This window comes from Urocitellus parryii, chromosome 8, assembly GCF_045843805.1.
Source record: "Urocitellus parryii isolate mUroPar1 chromosome 8, mUroPar1.hap1, whole genome shotgun sequence".
Classification (NCBI taxonomy): domain Eukaryota; kingdom Metazoa; phylum Chordata; class Mammalia; order Rodentia; family Sciuridae; genus Urocitellus; species Urocitellus parryii.
Genome location: NC_135538.1, coordinates 93567681 through 93581722, shown reverse-complemented (window position 1 = coordinate 93581722; position 14042 = coordinate 93567681). Strand labels below are relative to the sequence as shown.

The window sequence follows — 14042 nt, the reverse complement described above, 5'->3', positions numbered from 1 at the left end:
TTTCTCAAGGTATTTAGTGAATTCCACAAGATGGAACTAGCTGATTTAGCAGATATATCATCCAGTCTCAGAGTTTCAACACAATAGAAATTTATTACCTGTCACCAAGTTCCCAATAGGTGTCCATCTGGGGCACCTTTCTCTACACAGAAATCTAAGTATGCAGGATTTTGCCATTCTTTGGTTCCTCAACCTCCATTGTTTCACTGTGAAGGCCATTAATGGAGTAAAGAATATGGTGAACAACCCGTGGAAGGTTTCCATGAGACAACCTAAAATTAGCACTTGACAGTCCTGACTGTATCCCCTAGTAAAGAGGATATTGAATGTGTCCTAGTTGTGAAATCAGAAGGAAGAAGGCATGGGCTGGTGAATACTCACTATCTTCCATAGAAGAGAAATGTTCCAGGATTGTTTTGCTCAATGGAAATACATTTTAGTAGCTACATTAAAAATACTAAGAGAGAGGTAAAGTTAATTTTAATGATAGGTGTTTTCAAACAATATATCCAAAATATGATATGCAATTAATATAAAAATATTACTACGATATTAAAATATTTTCTCATGCTGTCTTTGATTGCAGTGTGTGTTTTATACTTACAGCATATATCAATTTGACCTAACCACATTTCAAGTGCTCAATGAGCACATGTGCCAGTGGCCATCATAGTAAGATACCACCTTTCTATGTTTTTCAGAGAAAAAAAGGTAAAATCTGACAAAAATATTGGCCATCAAATTTGTAAATTTGGATGATAAAACCAACATCTAAGATAAAATCATAAATAACTAGACATTTTGTCTTTACCTTGAGCAGGGAGCAGAAAACAGAGGAAAAGTTTAGTTTAAACATAGAGGTAGAGAATATTTTTTAAAGAAAAGACTCAAGCATCTATCTCATTCAAGTATCCTTATCTTCAACTGCGAAAACTAAAGTTTATGTACTAATCAACTTCCTATAGCCTACAGAATAAGTGAAGATTGAAGCCAGGCGTTAGGCAGGATTGGGTTAAAAATGCTAATAAAGATTAAAAAAAAAAAACCCAAAAAAGTGAACCCAGCAGAACTATCATAAGCTATTGTGGATTGTTCCCAAAGTGAGGTTTTTCTTTTCTTTCTTTTCTTTTCTTTTTTGAAGGTATGTTGTTTGAACTCACCCACTGGGTGACTTTTGACAAAGGAAAAACTTCCAAAGATTTACTTTACCTTTGATATTAATATAGTAATACTTACCTCATAGGACTTTGTATGTTTTGAGAAATTTGAAGAGCATTTTATAAACTAGAACATTGTATACAAATATCTTCTTATTATTATTCTCCATAATTTCAAGTAGTATTAGTAAGATACTGTTTGGTTGTTTCAACAGAGACCAAAAGAAATGTGGCTGAAGCAAGTAGGTGAGTTATTTCTTTCTCAAGTCCAAGTCTGAGCTTAGGTATCTATAGGGGCAGATGGCCCTTCTCAGCACTCATATCCAGAGATCTAGGTTCCTTCTGTGAAACTCAAACAGCCCCTAGGATGTTGCTCTAATCTGTGTTGATCAAGGAAGCTACACAGTCTCCATCATTTTTTTTTTTTTTGAGAGAGAGAGAGAGAGAGAGAGAGAGAGAATTTTTTTTAATATTTATTTTCCATTTCTTGGCGGATACAACATCGTTGTTTGTATGTGGTGCTGAGGATCGAACCCGGGCCACACGCATGCCAGGCGAGCGCGCTACCGCTTGAGCCACATCCCCAGCCCCAGTCTCCATCATTTTTGCATACTCCTCCATGAAAAGAGAAAAGAAACAGTGGGAGGCCAAAGCTTGTAAGGGCATGCACTGGATGTTACATATCTTATTTTTGCTCAGATGTCTTTTGCAGGAACATAGTCACATGGCAGCCCTGGATTGTGAATGTGATCTCAGACTGAGTGGCCATGGATCTGTCTAGAATGTAAGTTCTTTCTTTATGTCAGGAAAAAGTAAGAATGTGTACTTGGTGGCAATGAGTTGTTTGTGACAGTTTTCATTTAAGTTTAGTTAAAAGGATACTCCATTGTTAAATCTAATCTTGGTAAGAGACTAGCCAGTGTCTGTTAGAATGCATAAACTGTATTTTTCTTAAAGAATACTATGTCCCAGTTGGCTTTATTAAATAAATCCCCAAGTTTCATTTGAATATGGCCAGACATCACAACCACATTGAATGGTATGCCTGGACACCAGTAAATATATATTTAGTAATTTTGAAAGTCTCTTCAGGTATTTCTTAAACAAGAGTCCCAAATAAATTTGTGGGAAAAAGGTTTATTTTACAATAAATGTATTATCTCACAAGTTGAATTCCGATTGGATTGGAAATTTATGCTTGATGTTAAAATAAAAATTTGTTCATTTTTCTTTTGCATGTTTTTAACAAAGGTCTTGATATCTTGGGATATTATACTAGACACAGCAGTGACATAATAGCAAAGAAGGTAAACAAAAAAAAAGATTCAAAAAGTCAGAAATGTTAGAAAAACAAAAAAAAAGATTCAAAAAGTCAGAAATGTTAGAAAAATTCTGAGCGTAAAATGAATACTTTCAAATTTAACACTGTAGAAGAATGGATCTTTGTCTAATACGGCACAGAAAAAGGCAGATGGGTAAATCCAAAGAATGCAAGATGCACATACTAGAGGTTGAATATACTTGACATAATTCAAAATTATGTTTAAAGACTGCACACTTATTTGATATTATTTAGTCTCACATGAAAAAGTATACCTATTCCAGTGAGACCGTTTACATTCACTACTGACCTTCAGACAATGATTTGTGGAGACCATGTTTTACAATATGAAAGAAAGCACAGGTTAAATCTTTTCTTCCATGTAAAAATATTAATTGGTAAATATAAAAGACTCTAAGCAAAGTCAATTGGGAAAATAGAATGTAGTTTTACTTATTCCCGAACACTACCCTCATGTATGCCTTGAGGTAAAATATAAGTGAAACATACTGTTTTATTAGATTTTTCATAGAGAAAAGCATGGCATGAAATAATGTCTAATTTGAATTAATTAGTATACTTAATTGTTAAAGAGATGTTTATGGAAATTTCTCTTACGAATTATCATTTGCATTTCATGTTCTACAAACAAATTTTTCTGACTTTGAAAACATTTTCACAATTAGGAAAATTTCCTCTTAGTTCATAATAGGATGTCCACTGAAATCCCCAAAACTAGATTAAAAAAAAAAAAGTTCATATGGTTGGGGTTGTGGCTCAGTGGCTGAGTGCTTGCCTTACATGTATAAAGTACTGGGTTTGATTTTCAGTACTGCATATAAGTAAACAAATAAAATAAAGGTCCATCAGCAACTAAAAAATATTTTTAAAAAATCCATAAACTACACAAATTAAGATAACTATTAACTCTAATTCTAGGGTATTTTCTTCAAGCCTCCTTTTTTATAATAATCATGGTGGAATAGAAGGCATAATTTTGGTACTGCTTCTTAGATGACAGGCATGAGAAAAGTAATTCTCATGTATTATCTTGTTCTATCTGTACAATTACACTTCATGCCAGATAATATTAACCCCCAACTTTACAAAATGGAAATTGTTTCACAGAGAAACTAGTACAGAACACTATATAGACTATAAATCTTGGACTTAGATTAGAATCCTTACCATCTCATCTCAAAGATCAAGCTTTTAATCACTATGGGTATGTTATGATTTAATAGGTAATTGAATGTAGGAAAACTTTTGGCACATCTAGACTTCTCCAAAATATTTCTGGCTTCTAGAAGACATTAACCAGTGGTCTCCCAGAATTTCCTAGTATCTCATCCCATGTGGCACTGTGGGCTCCAGAGTATGCTGTAGCAAGTTATAGGTTATATTTACTAAGCCATAGATCATTTTTCCTGATCTCCCCAAAGATTTTGATTCTTTAGGAGCTATACCTCCACCAGGGCTGGCTGAACTGTCATTTCAGGGTTCTTATCACACACATCATAAACTGCTTAGCTCAAAATGTTAATGAGATCACTTCCCATTATTTGTATCTCACTCTGTCTGCAATATACTGTTCCAAATACATCATTCCTCCAAAATTTTCAAGTTCAGGGTAGCTTACACAGTTTCTCTTGGATTATTACATTGTATTCCTAAAGCAAATGTGCTCTGTTTCATGGACAGTTTGTTCACCATAAAGGTAATTATGGTTAGGATGCCCCCATCCCTGATTCCATCTGGTATGGGGCCTTGGGTTTGCTTACAACAGCATAATACATTTTAGTTCAGATGATTCAAGACAACCTCTATCCCCCAATCTGACACAGGATAAGATGCCCCATGTGCTCTGACTGGATTTGCCAATTGTCAAATTGAAAATAAAACCCATAACTTCTTGAAATACTCCAAAATATATACTCATAGAATAATTTATGAAGATCATACACTTCATTTACAATCACTGGAAAGCACACAGCAAGGATTTCACATTGAAGATCCCATTATGCACAACTTTACAAAACTCTCATTCTCATTCCCCAAGTCTTTCCCTGCTTCATTACCACATTTTAATTTTCTTTTGCCTGTCTTCAAGTCTTAGTTCTCTCTACTGTCACTTGGATGTTTCTGGGGAAAACAGAATAATATGGTATTTGATTACTAATTCCAAGGCCCACATGACCAGTTCATTGGGCTGTTCAATAAAATAAGGGGGAAATCATTTAATTGACCCTACTATTGTTAGAATGACACTGACCAGATTAAATTGCTATATTGTATGCATGTGTGAATATGTAAAATTTAATTTTGGTCTCACTATGTTGCTGAGGCTGGCCTCAAACTTACAACCCAAACTTACAAGCCTCAGCTTCCCAAATGGTTGGGATTACTGGTGTTCACTACCATGCTCAGCTGATTTTTGCATTTTTTTAAAGAGCATGTCACAAATTGTTCATGTTGTGATGTAGGTCATGAATTCCTTCTTGGCACTATTACACATGCTAATATTTTGTCCTCGATTCTGGTGTAAGACATCCTACCATCACCACTGTTGCTAGGAAAATGTCCTGAGCAAACTGAGGTGATATCCTAGACCTGTGCACACATTTATGTGTATACATGTATCACAAGTCTAAGAAATATGTAGTCTTTCCTTAAATATCTAATTATAGAATTAATCTTTACTAGCATACACTTAACTGACTCACCAGATCAACCAACACTTTTTGGCCGTATCGTTAAACTAATGTTTATAGCAGCCTTACTGCTCAAGCTTGGAGACTGTTCTATAGAATACCCACACACTTCAGTCCCTACAACTTTAATTGTATAAAAAGTCACCAGAAATTTTTCCCAAACAAGATTATATCAGCTATATTTACTATTATTATTTTGTTTTTGTATTTTATTTTTACACTTGCCCTTTCAGCTCCTTAAAAGTTTCCCAAAACTTCAAGTTCAAAAACATATAGGTTATAAAATCTTTTTCTATATTCAGACATTGCTTGTGTAAATTAAGATAAGTACTCCCAGAAAGGTTTCTCCCAATATTTTCTTTCTAGATCAATTGCAGTTTCACCACTCCATTTTGTGATTTATCTTTTTACATGTCTGTATCATAATTGTATAGGGCTTCAAATTATTACTACATTTAGTACCTCTTCCATTAAATGAAGAACAAGGCATATATCTATATGTGGGGACACATTCACAGTGTCAGAATTGGTATAAATATTGTTTTACAGGGAATATAATTGGGCTAATGAAGATGCAGATGGAAATCTCATCAGAACTTCCCTAATGTTACTGAATCAGAATTAGCAGAATCAGCCCTCATAGCCTCCCTATCCCCTCCCCCAACTCCAAATTAGAAGGTGTCCAGTTAGGAATGTAAAGACCTTGGGCACCAAGATTCAAAAAAGAATTGTGTAAACAAGACTCATACATTACAAACATTCCATTCATTGAAGCCCTGAATAGCCCTCACCTTTAAACTTGGCATAACCCTTTATCTCTAGTTTTCAGTGAGTTAATCAACTTTGAGCAATTTCCAGGCATATATAAATACAACTTGTCCTTTCTCACATCTTTCCTTAATTTGCAGGCCCCCAATTATAGAACCCAACTTTGAAAAGTTTTCTCCCCAACAATACATATGCATATTCAGTGATAATTTGTTTTGTAATCAAATAACAACATAACTGAAGTTTTAAACACATTATTTGTTTTGAGATTATAGGCACATACACAGTCTATTTAAGTAAATAAAATAATAGAAGCTTGTTACCCCCCAAAGTAATGTGGTGTGCATAAACAAGTTAGGATCAGTAGGACCTCTCCTACTGAATCTCTCCTATAGGTAATTATCAAGCTGGATAATGAAACTGGCAGCTTTGCACTTCTTACTAGACTATTCCAGTTTGGGGAGAATGAATATCTATATAGATAAAGTGACTACTCTTTGTTCCTAGGGGTTGCCCTTAGTAGACTTTATAGTAAAATCCAGAAAGAAAGGTCCAATAATTGGAAACTTCATCGTAATGTGTGAACTACCACAATATCCTAACTAAATAGCTTGTTTGTGTTATTTTCCATGTATAAGAAAAAGAATTTCAAAATTTCCTATGAGCATATACCAAGTATGCTTACCTGTGGAAATTCTGATATTGCCTTACATTCAAGAAGTCAGCCTTAAAAGTGCTAACTAAAAGGCCTTAAAGGGGCTGACTGAAACAGATATTTTGATCTTATGTTCCTTAGTCCCTTCACATGCAAAAAGAGGTAAGGTAACCTCAGGGTAATTTTCAATTGTTGCTGTATGGAAGCACAGGGGTACCAGAAAGGTGCATCAGTCTCCATCCCATCCACCCACAGCAAAATGAGAGTCCTACTCCATCTATTCAACCACATTAGCCCAACTTGATTCTATTCATATTGGAAAATGTCAGGTAAGAGATGGTTTTCTGAAAGCTCAATAACTAAAAACAATGGATAACATAAGACAACATGATGTCTAAGACTTATCATAGCTTTGGCATTTTACGATTCACTTTGTGACTTTCATTTAGAGGCATGCTAACACATAAATCTTTAGTATCAGGAAATACTACTTTCCAAATAGATTGTCTTCTAGGATATATTTCCAGAAAAAAAATTAAAATAAAGGCCACTTAGCAAGCTAATTTTTGAGCATCTCCAATAAGGCCAACATTGCATATTTTACATATGTTATGCCATTTAATCTTCAAGATAGATGTCAGGATACTGTGGAAGCTTCTGAGTATAATAGAAAGAATAAAACTGTTTTGGAGGCAGTGAAACCTAGATTTGAATTAACAGCTCTGATATTTGCTATCAATTGTATTTAAGGACAGTTAATTTTTTCAGGCTTCAGGTTTTTGCTTTTATTTTTATCTAAAGAATGAGACAGTGTAGATTTCTCATATAAAGATGAAATGCAGTAATATATTAAAATCATAAGCATAGAACTTGGCATATTTTAAAAACAGAAAGAAATGAAAGATTTTTGTCTCAGAGGAACTTAGTAATGTAGTTGTAGTTATTCAATTAGGGGATTAAATTCATTTAACCTGACTCCAAGAGCTATATACATTCTTATGTTAGTGGATGTTTATTATGAACATTAAGCTCACTTGAAAAATACATGTTTCAAATGTGTAAGAATATATCAGTTTAATGCTAGTATCACATTAATTTCAATGTACAACTTTAAGGGAATATAGTCTTGAAAATTATTATAAATTCAAAAGCTCAAGTGTTTTAAAAAGATAAGGACAATTAACACCACCATGGGTCTTAGTGTGCTCAGGATGATATAACAAAATGTCATAAACTGGGTGGTTTTAAACAACAGACATTCATTTCTCCTAGTTTTAGAAGTCTAAGATGAAGGTGTCAGCTGATTCCATTCCTGATGAGGGGTCTCTTCCTGGCTTGGAGGTAATCACCTTCTTGTAATCTCATATGCAAACACAAAAAAAGACTCCGGTTTCTTTCTTTTCCTATGAGGCATTAATATCAACAATTAATCTTCCAATTTTGGAAGAATGAATACCTATATAGATGAAAACTGGGGCTCTATCTTTTTGAACCTTGCCAAAGACCCCACCCCTTCATACCATCACCATTAGGAATCAGGGTTTTAACATCTGAATGTTGGGCTAAGGGGACAGACCCTAGTACCAAGTATACTTTCTTGAATTTGCAACATTCACATAAATTAAGTTAGTGTCCCTAGTGTATACATGGACCAGATAACATTGAAAGGACACACATCATGATAGTTGACAATCTAGTTTCTATATCTCAAGGACCAGGGTTAAAAATCTCAGTTCTTCCACTTAAAAGTATCTATAATTGAGCACCTGACTTTACTATATAGTGCTTTTGATAAATTCATTATCTGCAAAATAATGATAGTGATAATAGAAATCATACAGTAAGCAATAATCACATATCACTATTGCTAAATATTATTATAGAAAATATCTCAGATTTAAAACAATACACTAAATTATATATGAACGAAAGAGTTAATATATTCTTAGCTACCAATTAATCTCCCTCGAGTAGCTCTTCCAGTGACAGGAATAAACTAAATAATAAAAAAGTTGAAAATGCATGATATACAGTATATGAAAGTTTTATACTTTGGTTTTTACTTTAGCAATTATTATTGTCATATTTTATCCTCAGAGTTATAATTTACTAAAGTGCTTTTTGCAGGCTTTTTCTTCTTAATGCCCCAGGGAACTTTCTTTTAACATAAATCCTCTTCAGAAATAAATAAGTCTATTGTCTGCGCAGCTTTCACCATCAAGAAATTCAAATAAACACACACTTATTATTTATAATGTGGCCTGAATGGAATTTGTCTGAATCCTCAATTTAAAAGCATTTTTAAATAGGCATGTGTGGAAATTCTTTAAATCCAGTATAAACGAGTCACCCACCATTTAAACACACAAATTGAATGTATATGCATGCATGATACAGAAACAATGAAGAGTTCCTAAACAGTACCTTGGGCTCTTGCTTCACTTCCAAATCCCTTCATTTACTGAACTGAATAGGCAAGAGTTCCAGGTTAAGGGCCTCAATCTACAAGTGGTCAGCTCTGGGAGGGGGATCTTTTCACTGGTACCTGCCCACTTTTTTATTTACTGGATTCACAAAGGTCAAGTACCAGAAGTACAAAAGTACCATAAGATGGAGGGTGATATGTTTTAAAAATAACTTAGGATTTTATTGTTTTAAATATGAAGAGATAAGTAGGCATTGTCAAACACAAGTTTATTTACCTTGAAATTGGAAATAGTGGGTTTATTAGAACCTTAAATTAAGGAAGTCAAATCATACACTCTGAGTTACAAGGATTGTCTAACTTGCAAACTGTGAGCTAACAGTCCCTGAAATAGTGTTTAGGTACAATGAAAATGTCCTTTCACTCTCCAAGAAAAAGATGGCAATTGATCTGGACCAAATGAAGTCTATAGGAATGTTCATAACTCCTCCTTCTCAATTAACATCAAAGATTGTTCTCATAGGCTGTATTTAAAATGCAGTTTCTTAGTAACAAGGTTGCTCACAAATACTTATTTTTGTTACCAAAATCTTGGTCCTTTTCCCAGACGCCAATCCAATAAGGAGGAAATGGTTTGGAGAAAAAGCACAAAGAACCTTCATTGCTTTGCTAGCAAAGGAGAAACATAGGTGACTCCTGTGATTCTGCTCATCAGCAGGAAAAAGGAGCTTTTAAAGAGCTGGTTCAAAGGCTATATTCTGCTTGTTCTCTGTTGGGGTTGTAATTCACTTGTTAATTTGGGAGACTGTCATTTTTTGAGATCTTCTGGTACCATGCCCAAAGTCTGGATTACTTCATTCCTGTGATAGCTGTGCACTCAAGGACAGATAAATCTGCCTAAGTGGGAAAGAAAGGTAATCCTGTTTCCCCAGATATTAGGGAAGGGGAGAGATTAGAGAGAAACAAGGAGAGAGGAAGAGAAAGAAACATCCATTTAAAAAATAAGTTGTGGTGGCAGATTCATAGCATAAAGTGGACCACTGTTACATTTGAAGGAACAAAGCAATATGGGAACAGAACTCTTTAAATGGGGTTCTCTAAACTTTCCGAATTCCAACAGAATGCACATAGGATCTATTGGAGAAAAGTAGGGGAAAACTGGTATGGGCTGCTGAAGCACACTGGGAAATAATGTTATAAGCCAGTGGTAGAGACCTAGAAAGAGGGGAGTGGGTCCTTGGAGGAACGTGGCACTCAGAGATCCATGGACTGATGGAGAGGGGCATATGAGCATGCTTGTTCAGCTTGACCTCAAAGGCTGATGAGAAGGAACCAATAAGCAGGTCTCGCACACTTGTCTTTCAGGTTGGGAGAAATGAGGGACACCAGAAAGCAGAGTTGAGAGGAAACCCTTTCCAGGTCCACAGAGTGAGAATCTCTCTGCCTTCCACTATTTAGAGGATTTTATCACTATTGCACTTCAAAAGATATGTGTAAGCTAACAAAAATAACAACCAATACTAGCAGCCATAAAAAGGAAAATCAAGGAGAAAATTTGAACCCTTACCAATTGAATTGCAAGAAGAGACAGATGAACACTGGAACAAGAAAACATTTTTGGAAGCAGCTGAGGATATAAAATGCAGGTACAAAAATTGTATAGTGTTGAAAGACCCATTTTGCATGTAAGGAAAATATGAATTAAAATAAGAGAAAAATTCTCCCTGTTGAAAATAAAGAAAAGGAGTTCCTTTCCCTCCTTTTTCTCAGAGCATTTACATTACAAAACATGTAATTACAATATTGCTCCTCCTTTTGAAGTTATCTAAATCCTTTTGAAAATTAGATAGGCTTTTTCTCAACTTTAAGACCTAGGAATGTCTTTCTTCAGGCTCAGGAATCATTTCTTTGAAATGTAAATATCAACATATGCACCCAGAGAGCATGCCTATCTCCAACTTATGTGGAAGGATAAGCGCCTAATTTCCAAGTTGCAAATGAACCTCCAGTTTTATAGTTATAAGTTTGTTTTTACCTCTGGATAAAGGTAATTAGCTAATTCAGATAGCCACCCCAAGTAGTAAGCAAAGTTAAGAGTGGTTTATGTGTGGCATAATTATGTGTAAATGGTGCAGTCAAGTCCTCTTGCTTCAGGCTTAGTAATTGTTTAACCTAAGAACATGAATGTAATGGGTTGTGCCTGTTGGGTATATAAAATGGAAAGATTTCTCTGTCTTTGCAAGCTCTCAGCAGATTGACTGCTTGTAATGTGCATCACATTCTACTTTAATACTCATTCAATAATAAAAACATTTACTTTCTGTACTTTCCTTGTAGAGAGGTTTTCTGGGTTGGAAGAGTTTATCTCTAATAATATCTCCCCAACACCCACTGAAGCAAATGAAAACTGATGCTGTTGTGATTCTGCCTTTATTCCCTTGTACTATCTCCATGAAACCAGAATTTGTCTCTTTGCCTGAGGACTTGCTCAGACCTAGCAGACAGACAGCTCTTCCCAAACACACAGCAGAGAGGAAATACCAAATCTCATCTAGAGACCTGGGTGTAGGCTGGAAGGTGGAGATGTAACTACCTTAGCTGGGTGGACCACTGGAAGGACTGGCTTTCAAGTTCTCCTTCTTCAAAGATCCTTAGTAGGATAAACTCCAGGTGCCCACAGTTTTGAGTTGCTTGCAGATATACCATGTCAGTGTTTCATTCACTTTCTTATTATATTTCATCATTCCTCTACTTGGGCTAATATGTCCTTCCAGTTAAACTTTAGCTGAGTAAATCTTGCCACAGAGCCTTTCTTTCCAAATAAATTTCACATAAGCAAATCCTGCCACATTGTGCCTTTTTCAGGGGGAACTCAAACCAAGACAGTCCTGTAGATTAGATTACGAAGAGAATGACTGGAATCAGGATATTTTTTCCCTCAGAAAGATTAAATGTAAAAGAAATTACAAACATGAATAAAAACAATACAGAAAATATACGGGATGTTGAAGATACGTTTAGGGAAGCTAAGATATGAATAATATTGATAGAGGACAGACAGACATGATCAGGGGAAACATTTCACTGATCAGATCCCAGGAATCAGGGAGATAAGGATAATTTCCCCAATGGTGAAATCTGTAAGAACAGGTTCCAATTAGAATCAGTCAGCATGAGTCAAAGTGACCTAGAGTTGTCATGACAGTGAGAACTTGAAAGTCTGATGTCATCCTGCTATCATTCAAAGGTCAAGAAATAGACCTGTGTGGGTCTCTCTAGAAACTTTCCTTCAAAGTATTCCCTTTCCCCCTTTCTCTCCCTTCTAACAAACTCATGCCAGTTACTCTGAGAGACATGTCTCAAATATTTCTGGCATGTTTGCAAGAAGGGAGACTTCCACACTGCCTCTGTCTCACAGAAGGCCTCTGCCCTGGAACATTTGGTATTTCTACCTAGAATCAATGGTTCCCTCAATTCTTTTTCTTGTTACTTTCTGTGTTCAGGATTTTATGAACCTTTGTCCTTCACCTTAGATTTTTAGTCAAAAATTTTTGAGATAATTGGCTAGAGCATACTCTAATAAAGAACTGAGTATCTCCAGACTAGAATTCAGACATGCTTAGGAGTAGGAACTGAAACTTTTGCTTTTGGTGTTTCACGGGGATAAAGCTACTCTGGCAATTGAAAGATTGTTGGTAAGGACAAAATTGCTATAGAATTTGAAGGTCAGGGATTACAAGGTTTTAAACCCTGATGTCTGTTATTAGAGACCACTTTCGCTTCCTTTTACTTTCATCTTTATGTGCAGACCAACAGAACATCATGGGACTTCATTCTAAGACAAAGGGGTACCCTCCATCTAGGACATGACCTATTCAATGCCCTTTGTCTCTAATGCTCAAAAGAGCAGCTTTCCTCATTCCTTAGTTGCCTGCTTGATATCTGCCCCTGCAAGACTTACATCTGGAATGTAAGCTGCATAAGCAATTGCCTGAATCAGTTCGAGACCAGAAAAAAGTATCACTCTAAATCCAAGCCACCGTGGGACACTAATGGTTGTTTTCTCTTTTTTTGAACTCTGCAATTTTACTATCTCAATTAGTTCCTCCCTAAATGCTAGGAAAAGGGGAGAGAAAGGACAAGGCCATCTGGAGAGGTTGGCTGCACCAGGCCCCAGACATTTCAAGGATGCTTAATAGGTTATGTATTCTGCTTTGTGGACTATGCAAGTATTACCCCAAACCACAGGGACCTAGCTCCATAAAAAAAAGAAGCTGACATGATAGCCTGGGAACCTCTAGGGGATGCCCTACTTCCCACAGGTTTTTCTCTTTTCTCCAGATGGGAAAGGACTCTGCACAGAGAAGGAAAATGGAAAAATCCCATATGTACAGATTTTCTTTTTCTTGAGAAATTTTCCTGAATTTTACCCTCTCCCAGAGACCTCATGGGCTCTCACATTCTTTAAATATTGGGGCAGACTCTAATGGAATCAAGAACTGCACTCTGGTCTGATAGAGATGTTCCATATGCTCTTTTACCACAGTAATTATGGTAGTGACTGTACACACACATACACACACACACACACACACACACACACACACACACACACACACATTCCCACCTCTCCTTTTTTGAGTTCATATTCTTTCTGGTGAATTTATCTTTGGTTCTGCACACCTAAATTAAGATATATTTGTTCTGATTCTGATTAATTTATTGTCTAGATGCAATTTTTTGCCCCTTGTTTTTCCTTCAGTCTACTCAAAGGTCAATTATTCAAGGGTTAACTATCAAATACACTGGAAAAGGAAAGAGATTATCCTGTTTAGAAGATTTTAAAATGAAGAATAAATAGTGGTTGTTGTTGTCAACATGAAAATAACTCATGGATGTATAAATGACCACCTGAACCATTAAATGTAATGTCCAGAAATGACTGGTAGACCCTGCCCCTGCCTTCTCCAAATGAACAGCCCCCCCCCTTAGATCTACATCGTAT

General features: G+C 35.7%; 1 protein-coding gene across 1 annotated transcript in view; it reads right to left on the bottom strand.

Annotated features, from left to right (window-relative positions):
- Khdrbs2 (KH RNA binding domain containing, signal transduction associated 2) overlaps window positions 1–14042 on the bottom strand; it is a 561414-nt gene that overhangs the window by 264329 nt on the left and 283043 nt on the right. The gene's annotated exons all lie outside the window — the stretch shown is intronic.